The sequence below is a fragment of the Corvus kubaryi genome, unplaced genomic scaffold, assembly GCF_017639235.1.
Source record: "Corvus kubaryi isolate FWS band 111438036 unplaced genomic scaffold, C.kubaryi_AGA036_p1.0 37395, whole genome shotgun sequence".
Taxonomy (NCBI): Eukaryota; Metazoa; Chordata; class Aves; order Passeriformes; family Corvidae; genus Corvus; species Corvus kubaryi.
The window spans coordinates 875,502-898,541 of NW_024581134.1; positions in this window are offsets into that span (position 1 = coordinate 875,502).

Here is a 23,040-nt window from a genome sequence, read left to right on the forward strand (position 1 = left end):
TCCAGTGTCTCCTCCTTCCAAGGTGTGTTATTTTCTGAAGTCATGAATTGGTGATCCCTGCTGTGGTAGTATAATTTCTGGAAGGAATTCCCTAAAGGGAAAATTCAATACTAATTTTGAATCCTAAAGATGAAAATATCTTATATATCAGTGCTACTTGACCACTGACCACTTTGTTATGCAGAATGGGGCCAGAACACACCAGGGAATATAATGGTGAGGAATCCTGGAAAATCCTTTATTTCACCAAGCTGGGCAAAAGGTTGAGGAGTGAATTTTTTGCATTTAATAGGTTAAGGCTGTTCTCCCTCCCGATGTAGGAGATACCAGAATTAGCATTCCCAGAATGTATGGAGTGTTTGTGATGGGTGCACATATCTCTGCCTGGGCACTGGAGCCTCCTCGGTTGGTACAAAGGGAGCAAATGTGGAGTACAGCTCAATCTCCTGCTCACTGGATTGCTCTCTGCAAAGAGGTGATGCCTTGAGAGGCCTCCTAGAAACAGAGATTAGACAGGAGTAAGGGAATAAAAGAGGTATTTATTTGAAAGGCCCTCAAAGGTACACCCTGGGGAGCCTGAAGCTATTCTCAAAAATGGACCCCAAGATGGACAACAGGTCACGAGTTCTTCCCCCTTTTATAGGTTTGGTTCATTTGCATAGCAGGGTTAATTCTCCAATTAAAACTTCAGTTTTCCCCTCAGCTTACGCCCCCCCCAGAGGCTCTTTGGTTTATACTTTTGGCCTAGGACAGTCTTGGCATCCTTGAAGAGCAGGCCCAGAGAGGCTTTGTTATGTCTACCTAGCATGAGAGAGCAGAAATCAACAGGCTACAAGAAACTTCACAGTCACACGCCAAGCAGTACAGGATTTGAAAAATGTAAAGGTTAAAACCTAAGGCATCAGAGGGAATGATGGAAATGTGGTGTTACCACTCACATTGGATGCCTGCACCAGTAGCACTGTTTGGTAAAAAAGCCTCCTTTTGAAACATTCCCTGATTTTGCAAACCTCCTGATGTCTGCCAACACACATGCACTTCTAGTCCCACAGAAGCCAGAAATCACTGAATCGTGCAGAGACATCTCTAGAGGATCATCTTTGGCATATAAATGTTCATACAGAATGTGAGAATGGGAAAAACAAATGTGGCACCCTCTTGAACGGGTTGATTTATGATAGCAGAGGAGTTGGGAAGTACAAAGCAGCCTTCCAGGACCAGCTAATTTCATGTTTTAGTTGCTTGTAAATAAGTGAGTTTCAGATAAATGCACCCATCTAGCTGACTGCACGTTTCATTACTGGGAGGATTAAGCCAGTTTAAAAGATTTAGGAGACTACTGCGCCAAGTTCATGTTTTTTAAGAGTGAGGACTGCCAAGCCCAGTGGGTGTAAGAGCTACTTTGGAAGCACTTTTATGAACTATTCCTGATGCATATCTTCAAAATATTTAAAGCAACACCTGTCATAGGCCGGTCTCCCTTTATCCTCTCTTCATGCCAAGTCATGGTGCCGTGTGGTTTCTACAACTGAAATAACTCTTGGAATACAACATCCTGCTGCTCGGTGTGCAGTATATGTTGGCAGGACTTCTCTTTTTCCTTTTTTTCCCCTCCAGGATTTCTACATATTGGGTATGAGTGCTAATAAACTGCTTGGGAGCCACCATTATTGTGTTAATCTGGATTTGGCATTGTAAGGATATTAAAGCTTTTCCATTATCAGCCTTGTGAATATAAAATGCCATGGACTTTTAAATATTTACATTATTGCAAGGTTCAGGCCCAGAGGTATGAGGGGTTGTATTCAGGCCTCCCACGACGGAGTCTTGGGTGTAAAGAGGGATTTAGCTTCCTGACTATGCAGGATTATCACATCCTGTCTCCCTATATAATGAAGGGAGAATAAGCAATTGTGTTGGCTAAATTATGTGTTTATAGCAAATGATAATTTTTTCCCACTGGTTTTAGAGGGAAGTGGTGTCTGAACAATAGGTTAGGCCCTTCTCGTTATTCTGAATGCAGCCACCTGAAAATCTTCTCACTTGGCATCCCTGAGTTCAGGTCTGTACCAAGGTCAGGCTGTGCAGAGCTTCAGTTTGGGGTCCCCTGAGCCCAGACTTCAGGCTGTTTTACCTGTTTTTCTCAAAGAGCACTTAAAAAAAAGGAAAGCTCTTCTGGGACAGTTGTTCATACCAACACCATGATGTTCTTTTAGGGCATGTCTAGGCATTTTATCCAAGAATTATTTTTGTTGCTCTCTGTACCTGGTGGTGCAGGCTGGGGGTTGCTGCCACAGCCCAACGTCACTTTCCTGTGCTGTGCAGAACCTCAGAACACACTGCAGGCCATGTGAGCGGTAATATGTAAATCATCATTAGCAGATGTTTATTGTTTCTTTTCAGAAAATCAGATTTGACTAATCAGCCTAAGTGAAACATATGCTGAAATTAATTAAAGTTTGTTTTAAAATAATTTGCATGCTTATTGCTTTTAACTGATTGTAATTGGGGCTTTTGAATACTTTTTAACAGACAGAGTCACCTAGGTTGAGCTTTTCAAAGCGCTGACTGGCATGTCGCCATCCATCTTCCACTGCTGGCTAAATGATCTGTATTGCACTGAGTTCCAATCCCACCGAATCACAGCTCAAAACAAGGAGCATGTCATTGTTTTCCATTTTGCTATGGTGGTTTTGTAATGAGTACAATTGCTGAGATATGTGTGCCATGATGAAAGATGTGATGATTACAGAGTAACTGAAGACAGCAGATCTTTTATGAATAATACACGCAGTTGACAGCATTGCTTGAGCATCGTGTGTGGTGGAAGTTCTCATTGTTTTGGCAAGATTGCTCACCTACAGACATAAGTTCCAGCCACCTCTAGCATCCCCCCTGGACAGCACTGGGGATGTCAAGACTGTCAGAGACACCCATGGTGTGGGGTGGCCCTACAGGTAAGTGCCCTGGCCAGCCAGGTTGTGCAGGAGCTGTCTGACACTCTTCTTTGGGCCTGGAGGGAGCCAGCTGGCTCTGCAGGCAGGGACATTTAGGGTGGGGAGGGACTGGCATCCTCTCAAGTTCTGCCCCAACACACAGCATGGCCCAACTGGCTCAACGCATTAGTCTCTGGGAACCCAGCAGAAGAGCCAAAGGCAGCAGCAGCCTTGCCAGAGCACGCTGGTGTCTCGCTTGCAGGCCCAGCCAACACGCCTAGGTTCTGTGTCTGGTGCTGCTGTTGACTTACTGCTGAGCACTGGGCAAGTCACTTCTGTTTTGCTCTCCATGCGTTTTTAGCTGAAGGAAATAGCTGGGTCTGAGAACTGTCTCTTTGATAACAGCAGGTTATACAATGGGGCTCTGAACAGGACATGCTTTTAACTCTGGGCTTCTCACTGCGAGCCAATGAATCATGCGCTCCAGGTTTTACATGGGCTTCTTAATGGTCTCCAGGTGGAGATGAAGGTGTGGGTTATGACCTATAACTTCCTAAATAGCCCGGGGCTGGCCTAGCCGTGCCTCTCTCTGCATTGTGTCCTGCCATGGTAGGCAGAAATGTGCTCCTTAATGGAAATAACAAGGTCACCAGCAGTCTGCAGCCAGTCTTCAGGAAGGGGTCCCTTTTCCCCCACCTCCATTTCCTTGGTTTGAAATTATCAAGGAAGAAATTTTCAAGAATGGCCCTGAGAAAAAAAGCATTCGAGTGAATCTGTGGCTCTTAGGGGCAAAAGGCCACCTAGTGAGCCAGGTGAGCTCCAGTGAAAGGCCTCTCAGTAAGGTGAAAGTTAAATTTAATTGCAGTTAAGTTTAATTGTATTTAATCTCATATATCCAACTGCCCTCATCTGGGGAATCTAAGCAGACCTGGACTCAGGCTCCTTTATGCAAAGTGGGCCCGTCAGTGGAGCCATGTATCAGCATCCTGCCACTGATAAATACTGTTCATCCCAGCAGAGGATTTGTCTCACTAGCACTGCTTACCCTGCAGCAGAGCTTGCAGGATTAGTGCAGGACTTGGGTTGTTCTTTTCATTCATTAGCTTGCTTAGATCTTCCTCAGACCACACTGAAGACAAGAGGCACTTATTAAGAGCAGCAGTTTGTTTCAAGTGCTTTCTCATAAGTTTTCAAATCTTCCTGCTTTAATGTCACAGCATCACTGGCTCCTGTGATGGAGAATAACAGTGGTTCATTAAGCTCATAAATCCAAAAGGAAGAAAGACTCTCCTGGAGACATGAGTAGCTTTATAACAAACAGAGCAGCAGGAGAGCCTGCAAATTATCAGCCCAATGCTTTATAAGCATTTTATCATCAGTTGGGGGAAATTACAATAAAGAGCAATGAGTAAGTGAAACATAAACTATGGCATAAACATGCCCCATGTTCCCTTCTGTCCACGTTTCATGTAAAACCTTATTTGAAGTCATAGCACCAGGGTGAGAATCCAGGACAGTGTCAGAAGCTCTTTCTCATCCAGAGATTAGCCCAGGCTGGAAATTACACAGGGTTATATGTTATGTGTACAAATTCTGCCAGAAGAGTGAAAATATATACAACATTTAACAGTATCTCCCCCATAATTCCAATGCAAGGGCTGCATGACAATGAGCTTGATGATGTTTACACCCTATCCAACAGTTTTGTCACTACCACATTTTTAAGTGTGCAGCTTTGATTTATGACTAGTGATACTAGGATCCCAGCCTGTAAATTTTTACAGCAAGCAGACTTGAATTATGTGTTGAGTCTGCTGCACTGGATCAAAAATGTTCAAAATCCTCTCTGGGAAGATTTAAATGTATACAGTCTCTAAGCCATGAAAATATTGCTCTAATGTGCCTATGTGATTTTTAACAGGTTGTGAGTTCAAATCCATTTATCAGCTGACGTCTAATGAGTTTGGCAGGCCCCTACTACATTAAGTATACGAAAAACTATGAGCATAATGATGTAGACTGAGGAGAATTTAATGAACAAATAAGTGACCTTCATGTTTATGTGAGATAAAGATTTCATGCCAAATTTTGCATAATATACGCTGGAGATAATGGAGTATTTATTAGATTTCTTCTCTCCTTTATCCTCTTCTTTACACACTGCAAAAGCACAGCAGACCTGTGTCACCCACGGTATGTGACAGGGAATAGTGCAGCTGGCCTGCAGTGGCTAAACCTTTTAATTCTACTTGGGGGAATCTGACTGGACAAAATAAAGAAGTAAGTCATCCAAGGCCTGTTTCAGGGTGGCAGCTCTGCTGGGGGTCAGCACATGGTTGCCACATGTCCTGGGGTTCACCTTGGTGCCTCCACTGACATCAGTGCTTGTCACTTCTGCAAAATCATGTCACCAATTTTGATGCTTGAGCATGTATTTAGGAGCTTAATTACAGGCATTTTTCTCTGCAAAATGCATCCCAGCATTCTGGCCTGAATCCCACAGTGTTTCCTGACAAGTGACCATTAGGGACTGGCTCCAGTGTCTTTGAAGAAAGGACTGTCCTTTGGATGAGGAAATCTTGAGCCGGAGGATGTACTTAAAGCTGGCTGATCTGGGCCTTGTTTTTAGGGCTGCTTTGAATGATGAGGCTTGGAAGAGCAGGGTAAGGCTCCAAAGGTCTCCCCATCCTCCTGCCCTGCCATCTCTAGTTAAGCTCAACTGCTAACTGTTATTTAAAAGTTGCTTTCTCTCTTTAAATGTCATGCCCTGCATGGTAAGTTCCTGGATGTTGTGTCGCCCCAGGGCAGAGCACTGACTGCACAGGCTGCTGGACAGCAATGAAGGTGTCAGACCTGCGGGTCTGGGTGGTCCTTTGCAGTCCCTGCCCTAAGGCCACCACACACCCACTCATGGCAAGCACCTTCTGCATCCAGACCAGCTGTAGCTGTGCCTCCATCCACACTGCATGACTGCAGACCCAGCCACGGCCCTGTTTCCATACAGGTGGGTGAAATGCTGCTAGATCAATAGGTGCTGCCTCCACAGCTCATCCCATGTCCCATGGGAGCAGCTGGTGCTGTGTCTGTCCCAGTGCACTGACTGGAGACCAGCAAGCATGAAGGACAACCTGCACTTTTCCTTGCTTGGGCTTCTACCTTTCCACAAAAGTGTCTGGTGGCTGCTGCCTGCCCATGGAAAGCCTGACAAAGAGACCACTTACAACAGTCCTGCTTGTAACAGTGAGCTAGACTGGCAGAAAAAATACTTCGCTGTTTCTTGAGTCTGTGACGTTGTACTTTCATTAAAAAGTAACCAGTTCTGAGGATATTCCCACCAGAAGCAACGGGAGGTTTTGCTGTGGTAGTCCAACTTGGTGGAATCATAACCTGGTAATTAAAAAGGGAACCGGGCAGAGGGGCAGTGTTCTGAAACAAATGGATTGAGCCAAGTGGTAGGAAAAAATGTATCTTATTTACCTTTCCCCCACCCCATCCTTGTTTTTGTTTATGCAGGAGCAGCAAAACCTGACTTCATTTTTCTAGTTGAAGTGATCCGTGGCTTTGCTGTGTGTCCTGTAACTCGGCAGGTATTACAAACTGTATTCCTAACTAATGAACTGAGTGAATAATTTATTTAATGTGTCAGACATGGCAGAAGGTGCTGCAGCCAGTCACTGCTCAAGAAGCTAATTGCTGCACTAAGAAAACAAATCTGTGCAAGTCCTCATTTCAGAGTTATTTCCGAACATTAACTCAAAAGTTATTTCAATAACGAGGCCTCTTAAAAGAAGCATCACTTTTCACAGCACATGGCACAGCTCTGCTGACCCTCAAGCACTGCTCAGCTGGGAGAAGCATAGTTTGAACAAAACTTCAACCATAAAACTTGGGCAAGAGGGAGGCTGTGTAAAGTCTGTGATTAATTAGCAGTTAGCAATATTGAAATGCAGTGAGAAGGGAAAGAATTGGTTCTGTGAAGAGATTTTGGAATCCCTGTTTGTGGTCTGGATGATAAGATATATGACAGGCAGAATTCCCCACTCTTTCTGTCCGATTTTTTTGAGATCTTACCAGATCTCTGCCTACTTAAAGTCACTCTTGGCTTATCCTGGAGAGGTTTTAGGGGTATTTCCCAAATCATTCCTTAACCTCCTACCTTGCTGAAAGGAATACATATGAAAGATAAATCCTGGGTAAATTAATTTTTCCAGAAAACACCTAGGGAGCAGATGGCAGGTAACTGGAAAATGATGAGCTTGTAGCCTGCTCCTGCTCACCATAGCTGTTCCTGGGAAGCACCACAGAGAGCTGAGGTCTGCCTCCCTTTGCTGTATGGCAAGGGATGTTGTCAGCCTTGGTGTGAGTGAATGCAACTCCATTAATTTCCGTTTGCATTTGATTACACCAAGACTGAAGTTGGTCCATGGTGTTTTATTGTATTCCTTTATTTGATTTTATTTTGTTTAATCTTCCTGTACCATAGAGCTGACCAGTTGAAACCCACAGCATTTAGCAATTTATGGTAAACTGTCCTTGTTCTGCTCTGTAATGGATGGAAACAATTCCAAAGTTAGTGGTATTAGTGAGGAAACACAGTCATTCTTAACCAATCTTGTAATGCCCTTTTGGAAAAATGATACTTAAGACTGCTTTTATAATTCGATTTACAAGTCACAGATTTGTGCAAGAAACTTGACTTTAAGTCAGTCACACACCTTATAAACTGTGCAGGGCCAGTTCACAAATGGTTTTACAGCTCCATACACTCCCTGGAGGAGCCATCTCCTTCCTGCTGGCCAGACGTTGCCTTGAAACGGCTGCCAACTTTTTAAGAGTTCCTTTTTGGCTATATTCTTCTTTCATAGCACCATTCATGGCCCCAGCCCAGGTTCATAAGGAACAAAGTGTAAAATTAATCAATGGATTGATGCACTGTTTAGAATAAAAACAGCCTGGTTTTGGCTACATTTTCTGCCCTTCCAGCCAAAAGAGTGCATGTGTATACATGAAATGTAATTTAGTTTTTCCTTTGCTGCCTGTTGATTTTCCCCTAATTCATTTTCCTTTTGCCTCTTATTGAGTCTCCTCTTGTCTGAGTAAGCTTAACCATGTAGTGCCTGGTGTGTAGAGCACAGAACAATCCAAGGCACCCTGTAGGTGGGCCCTGGGATGGTTACAGGCTTCATTAGCCCCTGGAAGGGACATGACAATATGCAGGAAAAGGGCCATGTGAACTCAGCAAGCCACAAGTGAAGCCTTTGGTAGGTAAAATCTACCTGGAGTTTTAATGACTTGTAAAGCTCTGAGAAAACCTCTCACTTGATATTTATTGCCTTGAATGTCTTCCAACTGAACTTTATCTAAAATGTAGCTCAGCCCTTTTGGAAGCGTGCATGGCTTGGTTGGAACTGTTAACACACCAAGCAGTTCTGCCCTTCCATGGACAGAAACCACAGCCCAGCCACAACGGGATGTAAATGGAGACTCTGTGTTACAGGGCTTTAGTGCATAAACATGCACATTCACACTTTGAAATAACACTAGCAAATATTGATCAAACATCTTGAAGCAGAATGTAAGCCCGTGTAGTGTCTGAAGCAGGAGGAGGGTTTGGGTGGGCTGATGGATAATTGCATACATCAAACAGACTCCAGTGAGCCCTTTGCAGCCAGGGGAAAGTTGACAACAGCTGTGTTGGTAACCTTAATTTCAGAAGTAGCTGGTCTGGGAAAAAGTTAATCATATTTTAGGCACTGCCTACCGCCACTCAATCTCATTTCTATCACTCTCAAAGTCATGTATTTTTAAAAATACCAAAAGCAATTTAAAAATACATCTAACAGTAATCACTTCATTGGAAACAACACAGTGCAATAACATAAAACAGCAGCTACTTTCCTGTGAAGATTTATGAGACAGACTAGTTTTCTCACGACTTATGTTATTCCTGCCTTATTGTTTTGTCAGCATTGGATATGGAAAGTGGATGATATGTGAACACTCTCCAGCACTAGAAAGCTTCAGAGTTTTGATTAGGTAACAAAATTGAAAAAGTGAGTTTGCTTTCCCTGTTCAATCTCTGTGATTTAAATTTCAGTCTAACAAAGATGCCTAAGCAGTGAGCTGTCCTCTCCCAAACTCTCACTGGCTCTCGCAGTTCCTATCCAGAGCCTGATTCTGAATTTCCCCTGCTGGGTCTGGAAATCCAAAGGGATTTTAAATGTCAGACACTGACCTTGCAGTGCAATGAGAGGTATAATGATAGCAATGGTGAACAAATGGAGACATGAAGATATTTCAGGGCATGTAAAACCACATTGAGACAGACCTTGTGATCACATCAGCGTGTTCGGCTCATGCCATGCCCAAGGAGAATCTGTCCCATGTTTGTGATGGCTGGCTGCTGCTGTCCCCTAGAAATCAACAGTGTGAGATGACAGTGATGGGCCAGAAATGAGGAGCCTGCACAGAAAAAGCTCAGTAGTTAATGGGGGAATTTACACCCTGTGAAAGCCTGGAGAATACAGTGCAGAGTCCATCGCTTTGGAGATAGAAGGGTGCTCAGTGAGACACAGGCTGCCAGCTTTCAAAGGGACAACAGAAAGCTTTGGGTTTGTTCCCCCACCTATTGCACTGAACCAGAATGTCTGCCCTGCATGCAGATACCAGCCTCTGTTAGACACTCAGCACCCCCTTTTACAGACATGCTCTCATCACTTGCGCCTTCTTACACCAAATGCCTGCTTCATCTGCAGCAGTAATGCAAAGAGACAGCTCTCTGTGGCTTTTAAATCTAGAACAGTCATAGAAGTGAAATTTTATTCATACATATTATATATATATATATCTATCTACAGAGAGAAAATGTATAAATAATAAAGTGGGGATTTCTATATGCAGTTTTGCACCCTGTACATATTACAGAGCACTTTTATTATAATCAAACTAGAGCCAATTACATGAAACAGCACTAGTCTGGTATTATTGCTCTTGGTTTCTCACACCTTTTAGTCTACTTCCCCAATGGCACTCCCAATGGCATCTTGTCTGTTGTGTTTGTAAATTAATTGTGAGATTCTGAAACAAAAATTTATTCTGGAATTGTCATAATTCAATGTATTCTCTACTGGCATGCTCCATGTCCCAAGTTCCTTGGGTAGATCTGCTGGCTGCACAGCTGGCTGACATCTACCAGACACACTTGCTGATGGGAGACCATTTTGTAGGCTCAGGCCATATATTCATTATAATTTGTAGCAATTCAATAAAAATAAGTTGTCTGTATTCCTAACAGAACAGCAATTAATGTATATTGAAATAGTGATTGCTTTGCCGTAGTTCATTAGGAAGTCAAATTTTAATTCCTATTTAATTACAATTCAGTTACTACCATTTATTACCAATAATTCTAATGAGGTAAAGTAAGAGGTGTACTGAGGACTAATGAAAATGTTACAAAGGTTCATTTGAAATTCACACAAAATTCCAATTTAATTACAATGGAATTACTTCTGTTTCACTCACATGGAGGGGGATGTGGTGTGATTCTTGCTGGAGGATCAGCCTCTGCCAGTCATGGGTGTTTGTTCATGATCCTCTGGGCTTCTGCACACGGGGCTGTGTCTGCTGGATGTTGATGTGCCAGGATGCAGCAGGGCGGGAGGAAGGGCACCTGCTCTGCTTGCCTCACACAGAATCTGCTTCTGTACTTCGGTGCTGTGCAGGGCTGCACGTGCCCAAAGCCCCTGTCCACCCACAGTGCTGTCTTCCAAGGCCACCAGCTTTTAGGCAGAGCTCTAAAGGCAGGGCTGTGGTCAGACTGAAGGAACTGCAGAGTCAGGAGGACAGGTGCAGAGGAGGATGTGGTGGTAAGTTCCCTCTGCCTTGGGTCTTCTGCAGGGAGATGGAGGTCGGGAGATGAAATGGAGAACAGCCCTCCTGACCAGCATCCATGTGGGAAGCATTTCTGAGTCACAATGAGATGGGAGTGGTTGTATGTAAAGGAGGAGAGACTGAGATGTGTGTAAGAGGGCACAGTGAATTCAACAGGGATGTAAAGCTGGACAAAAAGGTGGAAAAATGGTGTCTTTGATTTTGACCTGAGCCTGGCAGGGACCCCACATGGTAATGGGGCTGGTAATGAGGCTTTTCTCTGGTAAGAGCTCTGCTGTGCTCTGCCTTTGGAGGCACCAGGGCTGCAGATCATGAGATGTTGAAGTGAATTGCCCACTGATCTCTTAAAAATTGTTTTCAGAGGAGACTGGGATGTATTAAAAAACAAGCCTAACAAGGAAGAGGGTATCAAGCCCCAGGCAGGCTTCTTAAGCCTGGCTTTGAGGGTCTGCCTTTTGCTTTTTCAGAAATGGGGATGCTGTTCCATATGTAAAACCAAGAGAGTGTATGGGTTTTCTTCCTCTTCCCATCTCCAGGGAAGATAGGCTCTAGTCTAAGCTGAGACTCCCTTTTGTTAGAAAATTACAGGGTCATTTCTCATTTAGCAAAGCAAGACAAACTGATAAAGGGGAATTTGAGGATAGTAATTTTTGCTTTGAGTTATACAGCCTGAAGTGTTTGTGGGAAGTTACCATGTGCTTCCCTTGCTGGCATTAAGGTTTGGTATCTAAAATTCCCCTTACAAGCAATGAACCAAGTCTGTCCCTGGTGTAAGCTGTTTGCTGCACTCATAGGCACTCCACCAGGGACTGATTTGGTCAGATGTGCCTGGTGCCACGGTCCTAACTCAGCAAAAGTATTCCTGTTCTGTATTCATCCCAAGGCACAGGATATTTATAACACCCACTTACTTAGGCCCTCATATTTTCCCTCATTCTAATTTTCCCCTTCTCTTTACTTCTGTGTGTGTCTATCACCTTTTTTCATGTCTCTCCAGATACATTTCCCGGCATAAGATAATTGAAAGTCAGTGAACTGAGTTCCAGGTTATTTTGCTAAAAGATGCCTATTATTTTGATGAAGCAGGTGCACAGAATTAAAAAAACCCCTCCATAATTGCTACTTTACTATCAGGCTTCTGCTGCCTAATCTTCTTTGATGTTGGTAGAACAAGCTTTCCATCTCTTCTAGGATGATTACAGGGAACATTGCTCTGTTCCTCCTACAGAATCCAATCCTGATGGATATTAAAGCTGGGTTATCAATTAAAGTTTCTTTATGTGCCGAGTGATTAGAGTCAGGATTGTGTGTGATTTCTAGCATAAAGCAAGTTTGAAGTGATTTCTGCCATTAATATTAATTAATCACTGATATGCCCAGTGCTCACAAATGAATGCACAAGGTGAGCGTGTGCAATTTAGCACAGTAACCTGGGATTGAAATAACAACTGAACTGCTCCAATTTTAAACATTTGGCAACAGTTTTTATAAAGTCTTCTTAGTATAATTAACTAAAAAAAAAAAAAAAAATTAAAAGGAGAAGCCAAATGAGTAACTGGGATGTTAAAAGCATGGCTGTAGTACTGAATCTTACCAAAATGGCTGGCTCTTGCCCTCTTACGCTCTGCTCTCACTTATGGCTCTGGCAAGCTTCAAATCATTAATAAAATTTAGTAAAAAATTAGTAAAAAATTAGTAAAAAATGTAGTAAAATTTTTGATGCTGGTTGCTAGCTTTTCTGTGTGCAAATAATACCCAAATAGATGCATACTGAAAGTGTTAAAATGCATGTGGTAAAGAGAGAAAGTGCTTGAGAGAGGATGCTTGAGACAGTGTATGTGTTTGTACAGACTCCAGTTTTGGCAGAGTGAAAATCTAAAAAGCATCTAACCTCCCATCACTCACATCTCAACCTCCCTGTGGGACTGGGCTACCCCTGAACTTGCTGGGGACTTGTAGGTGGGCATGTCAAACATCACAGATGTGGAACAGCCTCAGAAATGGGCATCCATTGGCAATTTAGGCCCTCACTGCATATGAGTAAATAGTTTGCTTGCATTGAGGGAGAGGGTAGTGGCTGCTTTTTCATCCAGGGTGAGACAGGCATGTTTACACGTATTGAAGCAGCTCTTAATCTGCAGTGTCTGATTGCCTCCTAAAGGGCAATGAAATTGGGCAAGGAATCATTAAAGGTCTTTTCCAACCTAAATGATTCTATGATTATTCCTGTCTTGGAGATGGAAAAGATGAGGACAAAAAAGTTAAGTTACACCAAAAACCAAAACCAAAGTTGGAATAAATAATCTCCTCAGTGTCAGTCCTACTCTTTAGATGATCCTGAAGTCAAAAAGTCGTAGGCCCATATAATTGACGTAATGGCAAACAGGCACAGCAATGACCATTGCACCTCTGACAGATGAAAAGCTGGCAAATGGGATTTCATTATCCCACAACACTAATCACACAGTCCATTCCCACTTTTACTCTTGGCAGGAGTATGAGCAGTGCTGCCAGGCATTAAGGGCCTATTTTTTACCTCCAGGCATGTGATGTTCTTTGCACATACAACATCATCAGGTGCAGGTGGCAAAAGAACGCGCTACTGCTTAATCAGCTGCACCCAGGGCATCTTCCAGATGCTGTCAGGGTCCTCTTTTCATCTGTGAACTGTTAACATGATTCATCTCTAAGACCCAAATTTACTGCTAGAGCTGATGCAGTACCTTTGGCCTCCCTGGAGCTGTATGTGTTTACACCAGCAGTGAGTATAGCCAAGTGCATGTGGTAACTTGTGGCTTTTGCAAACACTTTCAAATTTCTCCCAAGAAATGCATTTCCTAGTTGGCCACTTCCTCATTTGCATCAGCACATCTTAAATCTGAGTCTTGTTCAGCAAATGCCCAGTTTATTCGTTACTCACATTGTCATAAATCTTACAGAAAAGCAATTATGAGGAAATCATATTTCATACTTTTATGGAATTCCTTAAAGCTGATGAGAGCAGCCAGATGGTTATTTTCATCAATGAACCTTCGATAGAGCATTAGGAAACAGAGATGGTGTCTTTTAATAGACCATTATTACCTGCCTTGGGTGCAAGGAGCTCTCATGCATTCCAAAAGTATATTAATGGCAGAGTAAAACATGACTTAGGAATAATATCTCCAGAAAGGGCCTTATTTTCCCTCTTAAAATGATTTTAAATGGATTTAGCTTTCACTAACTGCTGCACTCACGTTCAGCATGGGAGGCCTGTGAGGTGAAACTACACTTCCAGCCCCCTGATACAGTCATGGGGCTCCTGCCCTGCACATGACCCACTGCAGATACTCAGTGTAGGTGCCAAGCATAGCTCAGGGCTGTGCAGAGGTGAGGGCACTCAGAGCCCAAAGGGCAGACACGGATCCTCTCATAGCTGGAGCAGGCAATGGCACAATAAACCAGCAGAGGACCTTTGGCAAAGTGTTTTGCCTCCCTCTCCAACTCCTTTCCCCTTCAGCTTTCCTGCCCCAGCTGTCAGGCTCCAAAGGGGAAAGATATCAGGGAATGGAGTTATTTCCAGGACAATGAGGTAACAGACATTTGGGAAGCTATGAGTGCTATTGCAGAGCAGGTTTTGCTCTCACCTATTTCTGACCATACTGAGCTTACTTTATCCATCTCCCATGTGAGGGTGGACTAGGGGAGTGGGATGGGATGGGATGGGATGAGATGGGATGGGATGGGATGGGATGGGATGGAGGTACCTATACTGTGGCCCGCTGGACTCAATTTTGAGTTCAGCAGCTCCTGGATGGAGCACACAGGCAAAGCAGCACCTTCCAAAGAGCTTCCCTACAGCAAACAATGAGGAAATATTCTCCAGACACTGAAGCTGAGGGAGAAGAGGTTCAAGCAAGGGAATATAAAAAAAGGAACATAAGGGAGGTTAACTGGGAAAATGGACTGGCACTTTTGGTTTTAAAGAACGTTGCTTTCTATGGGAGATGCTGATTCCAGGGAAGGCCAAGACAAAAGCTTTGGGGAAACCCAAGACAAGATTTGGCTGCAGCAAGAGGTAAATGGGAAATTCTGTGCTGCTTCCACAGGGTGTTTGAAGGAAAGAGGTTGACAGAAAAATGGATTTCTCTGTTTTATGAGAGATAAAGCATAAATGTTTCAAAGTCTAAAGGAGGGAATGATGAGAAATGCTTACAGAAGTGCTTGCCATAGTTATGGCGCACGGTGTGCACAAGCGCCCACGGTGGCTCTGCTGTGCTGTGCTCCTCCTGCAGCAGCAGTGGGAAGGGGTCAGTCCAGCCTCAGGACACCTTCACCTCCATCCATGGGCAGGCAGGAAGGAGGCGAGCAGCGGGGCCTGTGATTCAGGAGATGAACCTGTGTCTGACAACAAACACACATTAATGGCATTATCTCCCAAAACAGGAAGGCTGCAGTTTCCCAGCTTAGCAACAACGGGGCAACAGCTTCACCCAGGGTTGTGTCTGAGGCCTTGTGCTGCTGCAGATCAGCCCTGGGTGCTGCCCCAGGAGCTCCTGCAGCCTCTGCTCCCCTGGCCCCAGCCACCTGTCTGCCCCAGTGACACCTCAGGGAGCAAAGCTGCGAGACACAGGGCATTTGGAGCAAATTAACAAAATCAACAGAATAATATTCACTCCCTTCCATCACTACTGATTGAAGGTAAATTAAGTTTAGCTCTAAACCAGTCTTAAAGCCTTTTCACATTTGACTCTTAATTAAAGTTATGAATTTTATAGGGTTGTTTTTTCTTTTGGCTGAGTAACATGAATTCTTCCTCCTCCTTTTTGCTCAGGTAGCTTTTCCTTTAATGATCTTCACAGATCATCTTTAAGGAAAAGGAGAGCAGGCAATTAATAAAAGTGTGAACAGGTGGTTGCTGTGCTACTAAAAAAGATCAGCAGTGCAATAATTTCCTAATTATTATTATACCTTTTAAAGGGTTTTAGATACATTATAATATATTTCCCCATTGCTTCTTCTGGCACCCCTCTTGCTCCTGGCATTATTTCTTATTCAGAATAATAATTAATGAGAATTGAGGTATCTAATATATATTTTATTCCTTCTGTTTCAGTCCCTTAAGTAACCATCTTGTCACATTTGTTATGCAAATTTTCACACATTGCTTGTAATTTCAGCAATATGTGAGAATGCCTCTCAAAAACGCCTTGAGTATTTTATTTCATATATTTGTAAAAAATTATCAGGTTTTTTTCTTGAAAGCAACATTTTTCCAGAGCCCTTGAGAGAAATGGGTGAACTGGCATAATTGCTCTTGCTTTATTGAAGTAAAGGAAAGCAAAGGAACATTTCTAAGCATAAGGTAGTGATAGCAACAACATGATAATGATAATGATGATGATGATGATAATATTTTGTTTTCTTTTTAAGAGAGCACCCTGGTCTTGCTTAAGGGCTGCAAAATGTACAACTATAAACAAAGTAAGTACAGTCTCCTCTTGGATAGGTAAGTATTGTGCATGTGTTTAACTGAAGTTATTTAATGCAGGTGATGGACCACATCAAAGACACGATGCTCTAGTGAGAGTGCAGCACATCCTCTGTGCATTTGTCAGCTTGGTCTGTTTGCTTCTAAAAATTTTGTTGTCTAACAGAAATCATCCTCCCTGTGGGCTGAGTAAAGGGATATTTAGGCACAAAAATCCGGAGGGGCTAATGGAGCTTCTGAGTGATGGAGCAGCTTTTGGAGCAGAGCAAGGCACGGGAGCTTTGCTCAGCCCCCTTGCAGGTCACGGTGCAGGACACCAGTGTGGCAGGAGCCTGTCTGTCCCTGGCCCTGGGCTCACAGCTGCTGGGGCTGGGGCTGTGTGAGGAGAGCCAGGCATGGCACCTGTGAGGGCAAACTGCAGCCTGCTGGCACTGGCACAGTGCTTGAGGTTTGGCTGATAAGCCCTGCTTTCCTTCACAACTTCAGGTTTAGAGCTGGTCAGTTGAGGCAGGTGATATCCAGGCTTGGACTTACTCACGTGTCAAAATATCCCTGGCTGAGCTGTGCAGATGCCCTGCAGATGCACTCCCTCTCTACTTCTCATCACCTAGGAAAAGGAAAGGCACTGACTGCCTGGTTTTACCTGCCCCATCTGTTTTTCCAACAACCACCTCAGGTGGGACTTTCTGCTGTGCTGATGATGGATCTGTCTCAATGGACCAAATGATAGAATTCCCATTCCTTGCAGCAGGAGCAGGATGCAAACTCAGTGAACTTCTGAAAGCATTTCCTCACAGACTGTCCTGGACCAAGGATTACTTCAAACTTAGAGAACTGAAGAACAAGTGGTTGATCTGGGAATTCATCTCTCATGTAGTCCATGTAATTTATTTTCACTCATTCTGGATGTCCCCCCGGCATGTCCAGCACCCATTCCTTGGGATCTGCAGCTGTACCTGTGCACTTGAGATAGGAGTGTCCCAGGTTCAAAACATAGATGGATGGGCTCAAGCCAACCTGTTTTCCTGCTGAGTTCAGCTGTACTTTTCCTGCATGAAGCTACAGATGTCCCTGCTAAGTTGCAGATATGCACAAAGCAGAGCACTCATCTATTAGGGCTGCATTTTGGATTTTGCAGCCAGCAAGTGTCCATCTGTGGGATGGCATAAGGTAATTTGTCCTGAGCCTGTTTAATTTTAAACATGTGTGGGCAGAAAAAATACTTTCCTGGATTAAACTACTGTATTGAGCACCTCACAGAATTGGTCCTTACTTGGAAAGACAGTGTAAGTTCATGTGGGATATCTTAGCATACAGTCCAGAAGGGGAGAGGAACAGAAATATCTTACCTGAGTGGCCAGTGGGACCCTGTGTGCATGCATATATGAGGACTCAGACTTTCATTCCTGAAGGGAAGCCTTCCATGTGCTTTCATTGCTTGCAGCCATGGAAAAATAAGGAAACTTGGGCTTCTTATGTGGCAAACTAATATGGGTATTATGAATCTCTCAGTGCTGTACAACTCAGTGAGCAGAATTTTTCCTTAAAGATTCCATATATTATCTTCCAAAAGGAGTCAGTAGGCCTGGAGTACTTACTGAATGTTTTCACTATGGTTTTATACTGGCAAGGATCCTGGGGTCATGCAACTCTCCCACCTGGGTCTCTCTTTTACCTTTAATCATATTTTTACAGTGTTGGATAGTGGCAACCATTTGTCCACAGAGTCCCTTCAAGGCCTTGGCAATGTATTCCTGGTGACCTTTTCCATACTTTGTTGGAGATGTGGTCAATGCTAGCCTCAAATTAACCTATGAATAGAATGATTAATTAGGCAAATTTGAGGGAAAGTCAGATCTATTTTTAAACTGTTCCACCTTGCTGAAGAGTGGAAATTCTCTGTAGAAAAAGAGTGATTCCTTTCTATACCAAAATATGCAGGGTGGTTATATGGAGTGAAAACTGTGAAATGTGATATTGTCAGTGCTGTAATGGGTGGATATGGAGAGCTGATGTTTGAGTTTGGGCTTCTGTGCCTTCTCTGCTCAAGTTCAAAACTATAATTTGTTGCGAAATTAAAGATGGCTTTGTTTTGGACAACTACAGAAAATGTCTTTCAACATTAACAATTTGGGTAGTGAGGGAGGGTGAAGGGTGGCATGACTCTGTGTGCATGTGTGTGCCAACAGCAGCGGGAAGCAGCTCTTTTTCACCCTCCTGCAGTCTTCAAGCCTGGCATCCCTCAGGTGGCCCGAAATTACTCCAGCAGTCCATCCTGTGAAGGATGCCGAGTGCCACACACACCTTTGACTCCTGCCTCACACTGCCCTGCAGCTGACCTCGTCTCTCTGGCATTTCAGAGGCAGCACTGTCCCTGTCCACTCCAAGTTACTTGTGGTCAATGCCCAGTGCCCTTGAGGGATCAGTGACTCTTTTAGCACCACTGATAGATTTTCCTCCTGCAAAAAGAGTGAGAAGTAGCAGGTCCTGAGCATCTGAATGCCAGCTTCTGCTGGGAACCATCACTGCCTCTGAAACAAGCCCTGGAGTCTCAACAGCTGAACTTGGAGCAGAGCCTTGTGTGGGATACTCTCATTTAAACTGGGAGAATCAGGAGGTGTAACTCTGGGACTTCTTAGTCTGGTGTTTTCTGTGCAGGAAAAAAACCGAATATAGCAAACCACTTATTCCCAAAGATTTGAAAAGCTAATTGGGAGGGAGCTAAAACCAGCCTTGTATGTAAATAAGGAATGATAGTTTGCCCTCCCCATCCTAAAAAGCCATGCAATAAAAATGTAAATAACTCCCTTAAAGGCTTTCTTAATAAACCCTGTAATTTCCTTAAAATTCTTTCTATAATATCAAAATCCTAAACCACTTTGAGATGAGCTATTTTAGTCTGTAATTGGGCTATTCATTCCCTATGCATACAGTGATCCTAATCTAATATGTAACAAGAACTTAAAAGCTAATCAATAATGGAACACGATTCTCTATCAGTAGAGCTGCCTGTTGACTCCTGTGAGAGGGATCTTCACAAGACAGCTCGGCTCTGATGACAGCCTAATATTTATTTTAAACATGAAGTTGAAACATCATCTTTCTCTGTATTGTCACTTCCAATTATTTTTGGAACAAAAACACCAGGGGAAATGAGATCCTCATCCTGAAGAGTACATTCATATTTGATAAATAGCCACAGATTCTGGAGAATGTTTACTGAAATGTGGGCTTGGAATGCTTTCACGTGCATTTTACTAGAGCCATTGATTATCTGCTGCAACATGTGTCCAGGTAATTTTACCAAGCTGCCCCTTCCCTATGCCTTAGAGGTTAAGAAAGAAAAAGGGCTGATTATCCTGGTGTGGGCTTCCATGTTTTCCCTGAATAAAACTAAGGTAAAATTAGCATTGAGAGGGAATCAAAGTGAACTGTTCTTCAGTGGAAGTCAATAAGCTCTTTATACCCTCACGTACAAAAGACAAATTCCCACTTTTTATGTGTAGGCAGTGGTTTGAGATGGAGAGGGTGGAGGGAATGGTTAAGTGAGTACACAGATGTGCCTAAACCATATCAATCATAGCATGAGAAATGCCGTCCTTTTAACAGGCTGACCGAACCAACCCGCACAGCTGGATTTTGAATTTTATAAGCTCCCTCAATAAAATGCAAGTGGAAGACATCTTGCATCATTCCCACAGCTCTGACCATTTGGGCATTGCACCACTTTCCCTTGGAGCCACTCTGGGGAGGGAGGAGCTGGAGCCCCACAGCTGGAGCCGTGTACAGCCCCCTTGCCGCTGTCTGGAGACAATTAACATGCACTGCAGAAATACAGGGCAGGGTTCTGATGTCACATACACTTCCACAAAGTCAGTGGGTTTAATCTGGAATTACTCAGGGTATGAGGGATCAGGAGCCGGCTGGGAAAGCTCCTCTCTAGAGGGTCCTAAATGCCAGCAATTTCACGTGATTATTTATTGAGCTTCATAATAGCGCAGATATTCTCATGCACACCCTTTCTCCTACAAATTACCCTACAACTTTCCAGCTTTCATTACATTGTAGAGGTTAAAGCTTTCCTAAGTAATCAAAACATCCAGGAAGGAAAGCTTGCTAAATGCTGAGCTAAGCTTAAACACTGACCCTATCTCTTAACTGTAAAAAGAACTTTATGTACACCGTAAAAAGTAGTAATTGCTGTGGTAACTGCTCGTTCATATTAACTGAAGGCATAAATAGAGTTCTGTAACATAGACTGGGCTAATGTTGGGAGCACAAGGGAGGTGTTCCCATTGAAAGGTTTAATTGATACATGTGTCCTATAGGAAAATTTGCTTTTTTACCCCCATAATAGGTATATTTAACGTCTTTAAGGCAGTTCTCTTTCATCCTGCTCCCACTCTTGCCTTACGAACCCTTTGAGTATAGAAGGCAATTAGACAGTTGCAAGGAGATGACAAATCAAACATGAGCTGTGTTTACCCTTGTTTCACTCCTGGTTTTAACAGTGCAATAACTCAACCCTGTCCTTTTCTCAGGTGATGCCCCATATTTCAGCTGTGCCACACAGAGGGAGGGAGTTAAAGTATGAGTTCCTCCTTTTTGTGGTGGATTATTCCCAAGCTTGGACTCTGCTATCATTGATTCTTTGTCACATCCTTTTGCCAGTATTTTGATCACTTCCATAGTAAAAAATAATTTAATTTTAGATGCCATGAGAGGTCTGCAGGAAACAACGCCAATGGATTGACTGGGAATTTTATACAAGCCAGCTCTGGACCTGCAACTACACTGGGCTGAGACAATGCATTTACCCCACCTGCTCAGTGAGACACTATGGGTTAATTCCCCGTGCAGTCGGGAAAGTCACACCCTATGCATCCAGCCCAAGAAGCATAATGAATGTACTCAGATTGCAAAAGATATCCCCTATCTTTACACAAACACACTCTCCATAAGCCTTAGTTTAGAATTTTCCCTTTGCCTCACTGAAGCTCAGTCTGCACCTTGAATAATACATGTAAGTTTTTGATTGACATGCAGTTCTAAGCATTTAGCTATCTTGATGTCTTGTCAAGTCATCCTTTGATAAAAGCATTTTAGGTGCCATGAAATGTAATCACTTCACTGCAGCATTCTACATTGCAGATTCAAGTTTCTCTGCACATTTTTCAGCTGAAGATCTTGGCAACGTCAATAGATCTGTTCCATGGGCGATTTTGGATGGATCTATTAATATTGCCTCCAAGAGTAATAAGTCCCACTCCTTTACAAAGTGAATCATCTGTCTCTCCTGTGGACAAGTGAAATTCTCTCTCATTGGAGTCGTAGTCCACAAGTTGGCAGGGTTTCCTGTTTTGTTAATAGTCTTCATACAGCAATGAAGTCATTTCAAAAGATGTTCAGCCCAGTTTTGGGGCCAAGTAGTACGTCTTGGCTATTTGTTCTTCTAGACAGGCCATGTCACCATTAGTCATACTTCAGAATGATGGTTTACTTTCATTATTCACTGACTGCACTGCTTCCGAGTCAATGCTTTCCAACTCAGCAAGATTTTCCTGTGCTAATTCATCTGAATCATTTCTAGAAGAGTTTATATCAAAGGACACATTCTCAATGTTAATAAAGTGCAGTAGTTTTGAAACAGCTTGCAATTCTGGTTCTTTAAAAGTGTGCTTTTTAGAGATGTTTATGCTATGTGTGTGAACACAGGGTGGGCCAGTAGGTGTCTTAACGTGATTGATAGTCCTTTCCCTTTTTATTTACGTTCTTTTGGGACCTCTAGCACACACTCACTGTGCAACCAGGACTGGGCTAACGTGGCTCCAGACTGAGCACTGAGGCTACTGCAGCAAAACCAGCAGCCCCAGCCTGGTTTAGGAGATGGCTCCCAGAGGCCACCACTCACAAGACTCTAAACCTGGCCACCTGACACCATTGTTTTACCTGATCACTCACTTCAAATGAGGATAACTGAGATCACCTGGAATGGCTCAATACTGCAGATTTTTGGAAGGGCTCAAGTGATTTGTGTGTGCTGATGTGGGCCCATCTCCTCTCAGTTTATTTGGGACAGACAGTTTCTATGGTACACATCTGGATCTATATACCTGGAACTCAGGACAGGGGCTTTCTTTTTTTGAAATAGTGTAATTTCTGAATGAGTTTTTATTCACTTGAGGGCTTCTTGGTTTGGTTGCCATTTCTGAACTCCCCCCACAAACAGAAGTCTATCAGGTTTCCTGTACTCTCACATTCCTAGGTTGACATCATCTGGTGTGTCCTACTTCACTGAAGCCATCTCAGAACCTAAGGAAACAGAATAAAGGACATGCTGTAACTCAGACTGAAGTTTTCTGAGTGCTCTGGGGAGAACCTAGAGAAGTTACCCTAAAACTGGGGAACATCTGTGGTCAGAGTGAAGAGAAGGAGAATTTTGACAATTGAGGGAAAAAAAATTGCTTTGGAACTAGAACAAGAATTGCTCAAGTGTTCACAAGAAACAGAAATTCTGTTCTTTTAAAATTTTCCAACTAATGCTAATTACCAAGAGTATGTTGAGCATGTGATTCCAAGGCAGGGCCCAAAGACCCTTAGGACTGATATTACCACACTAACTTAACCCTTAATAATCACATCCCCTGAATTTCTATAGAGTCAATGAAAAGAAAGAGGACGTAACATCTGGTCAATAATAGTTATTTATAGGCCTGAGTATAGACTTGTATTCAGACTGCT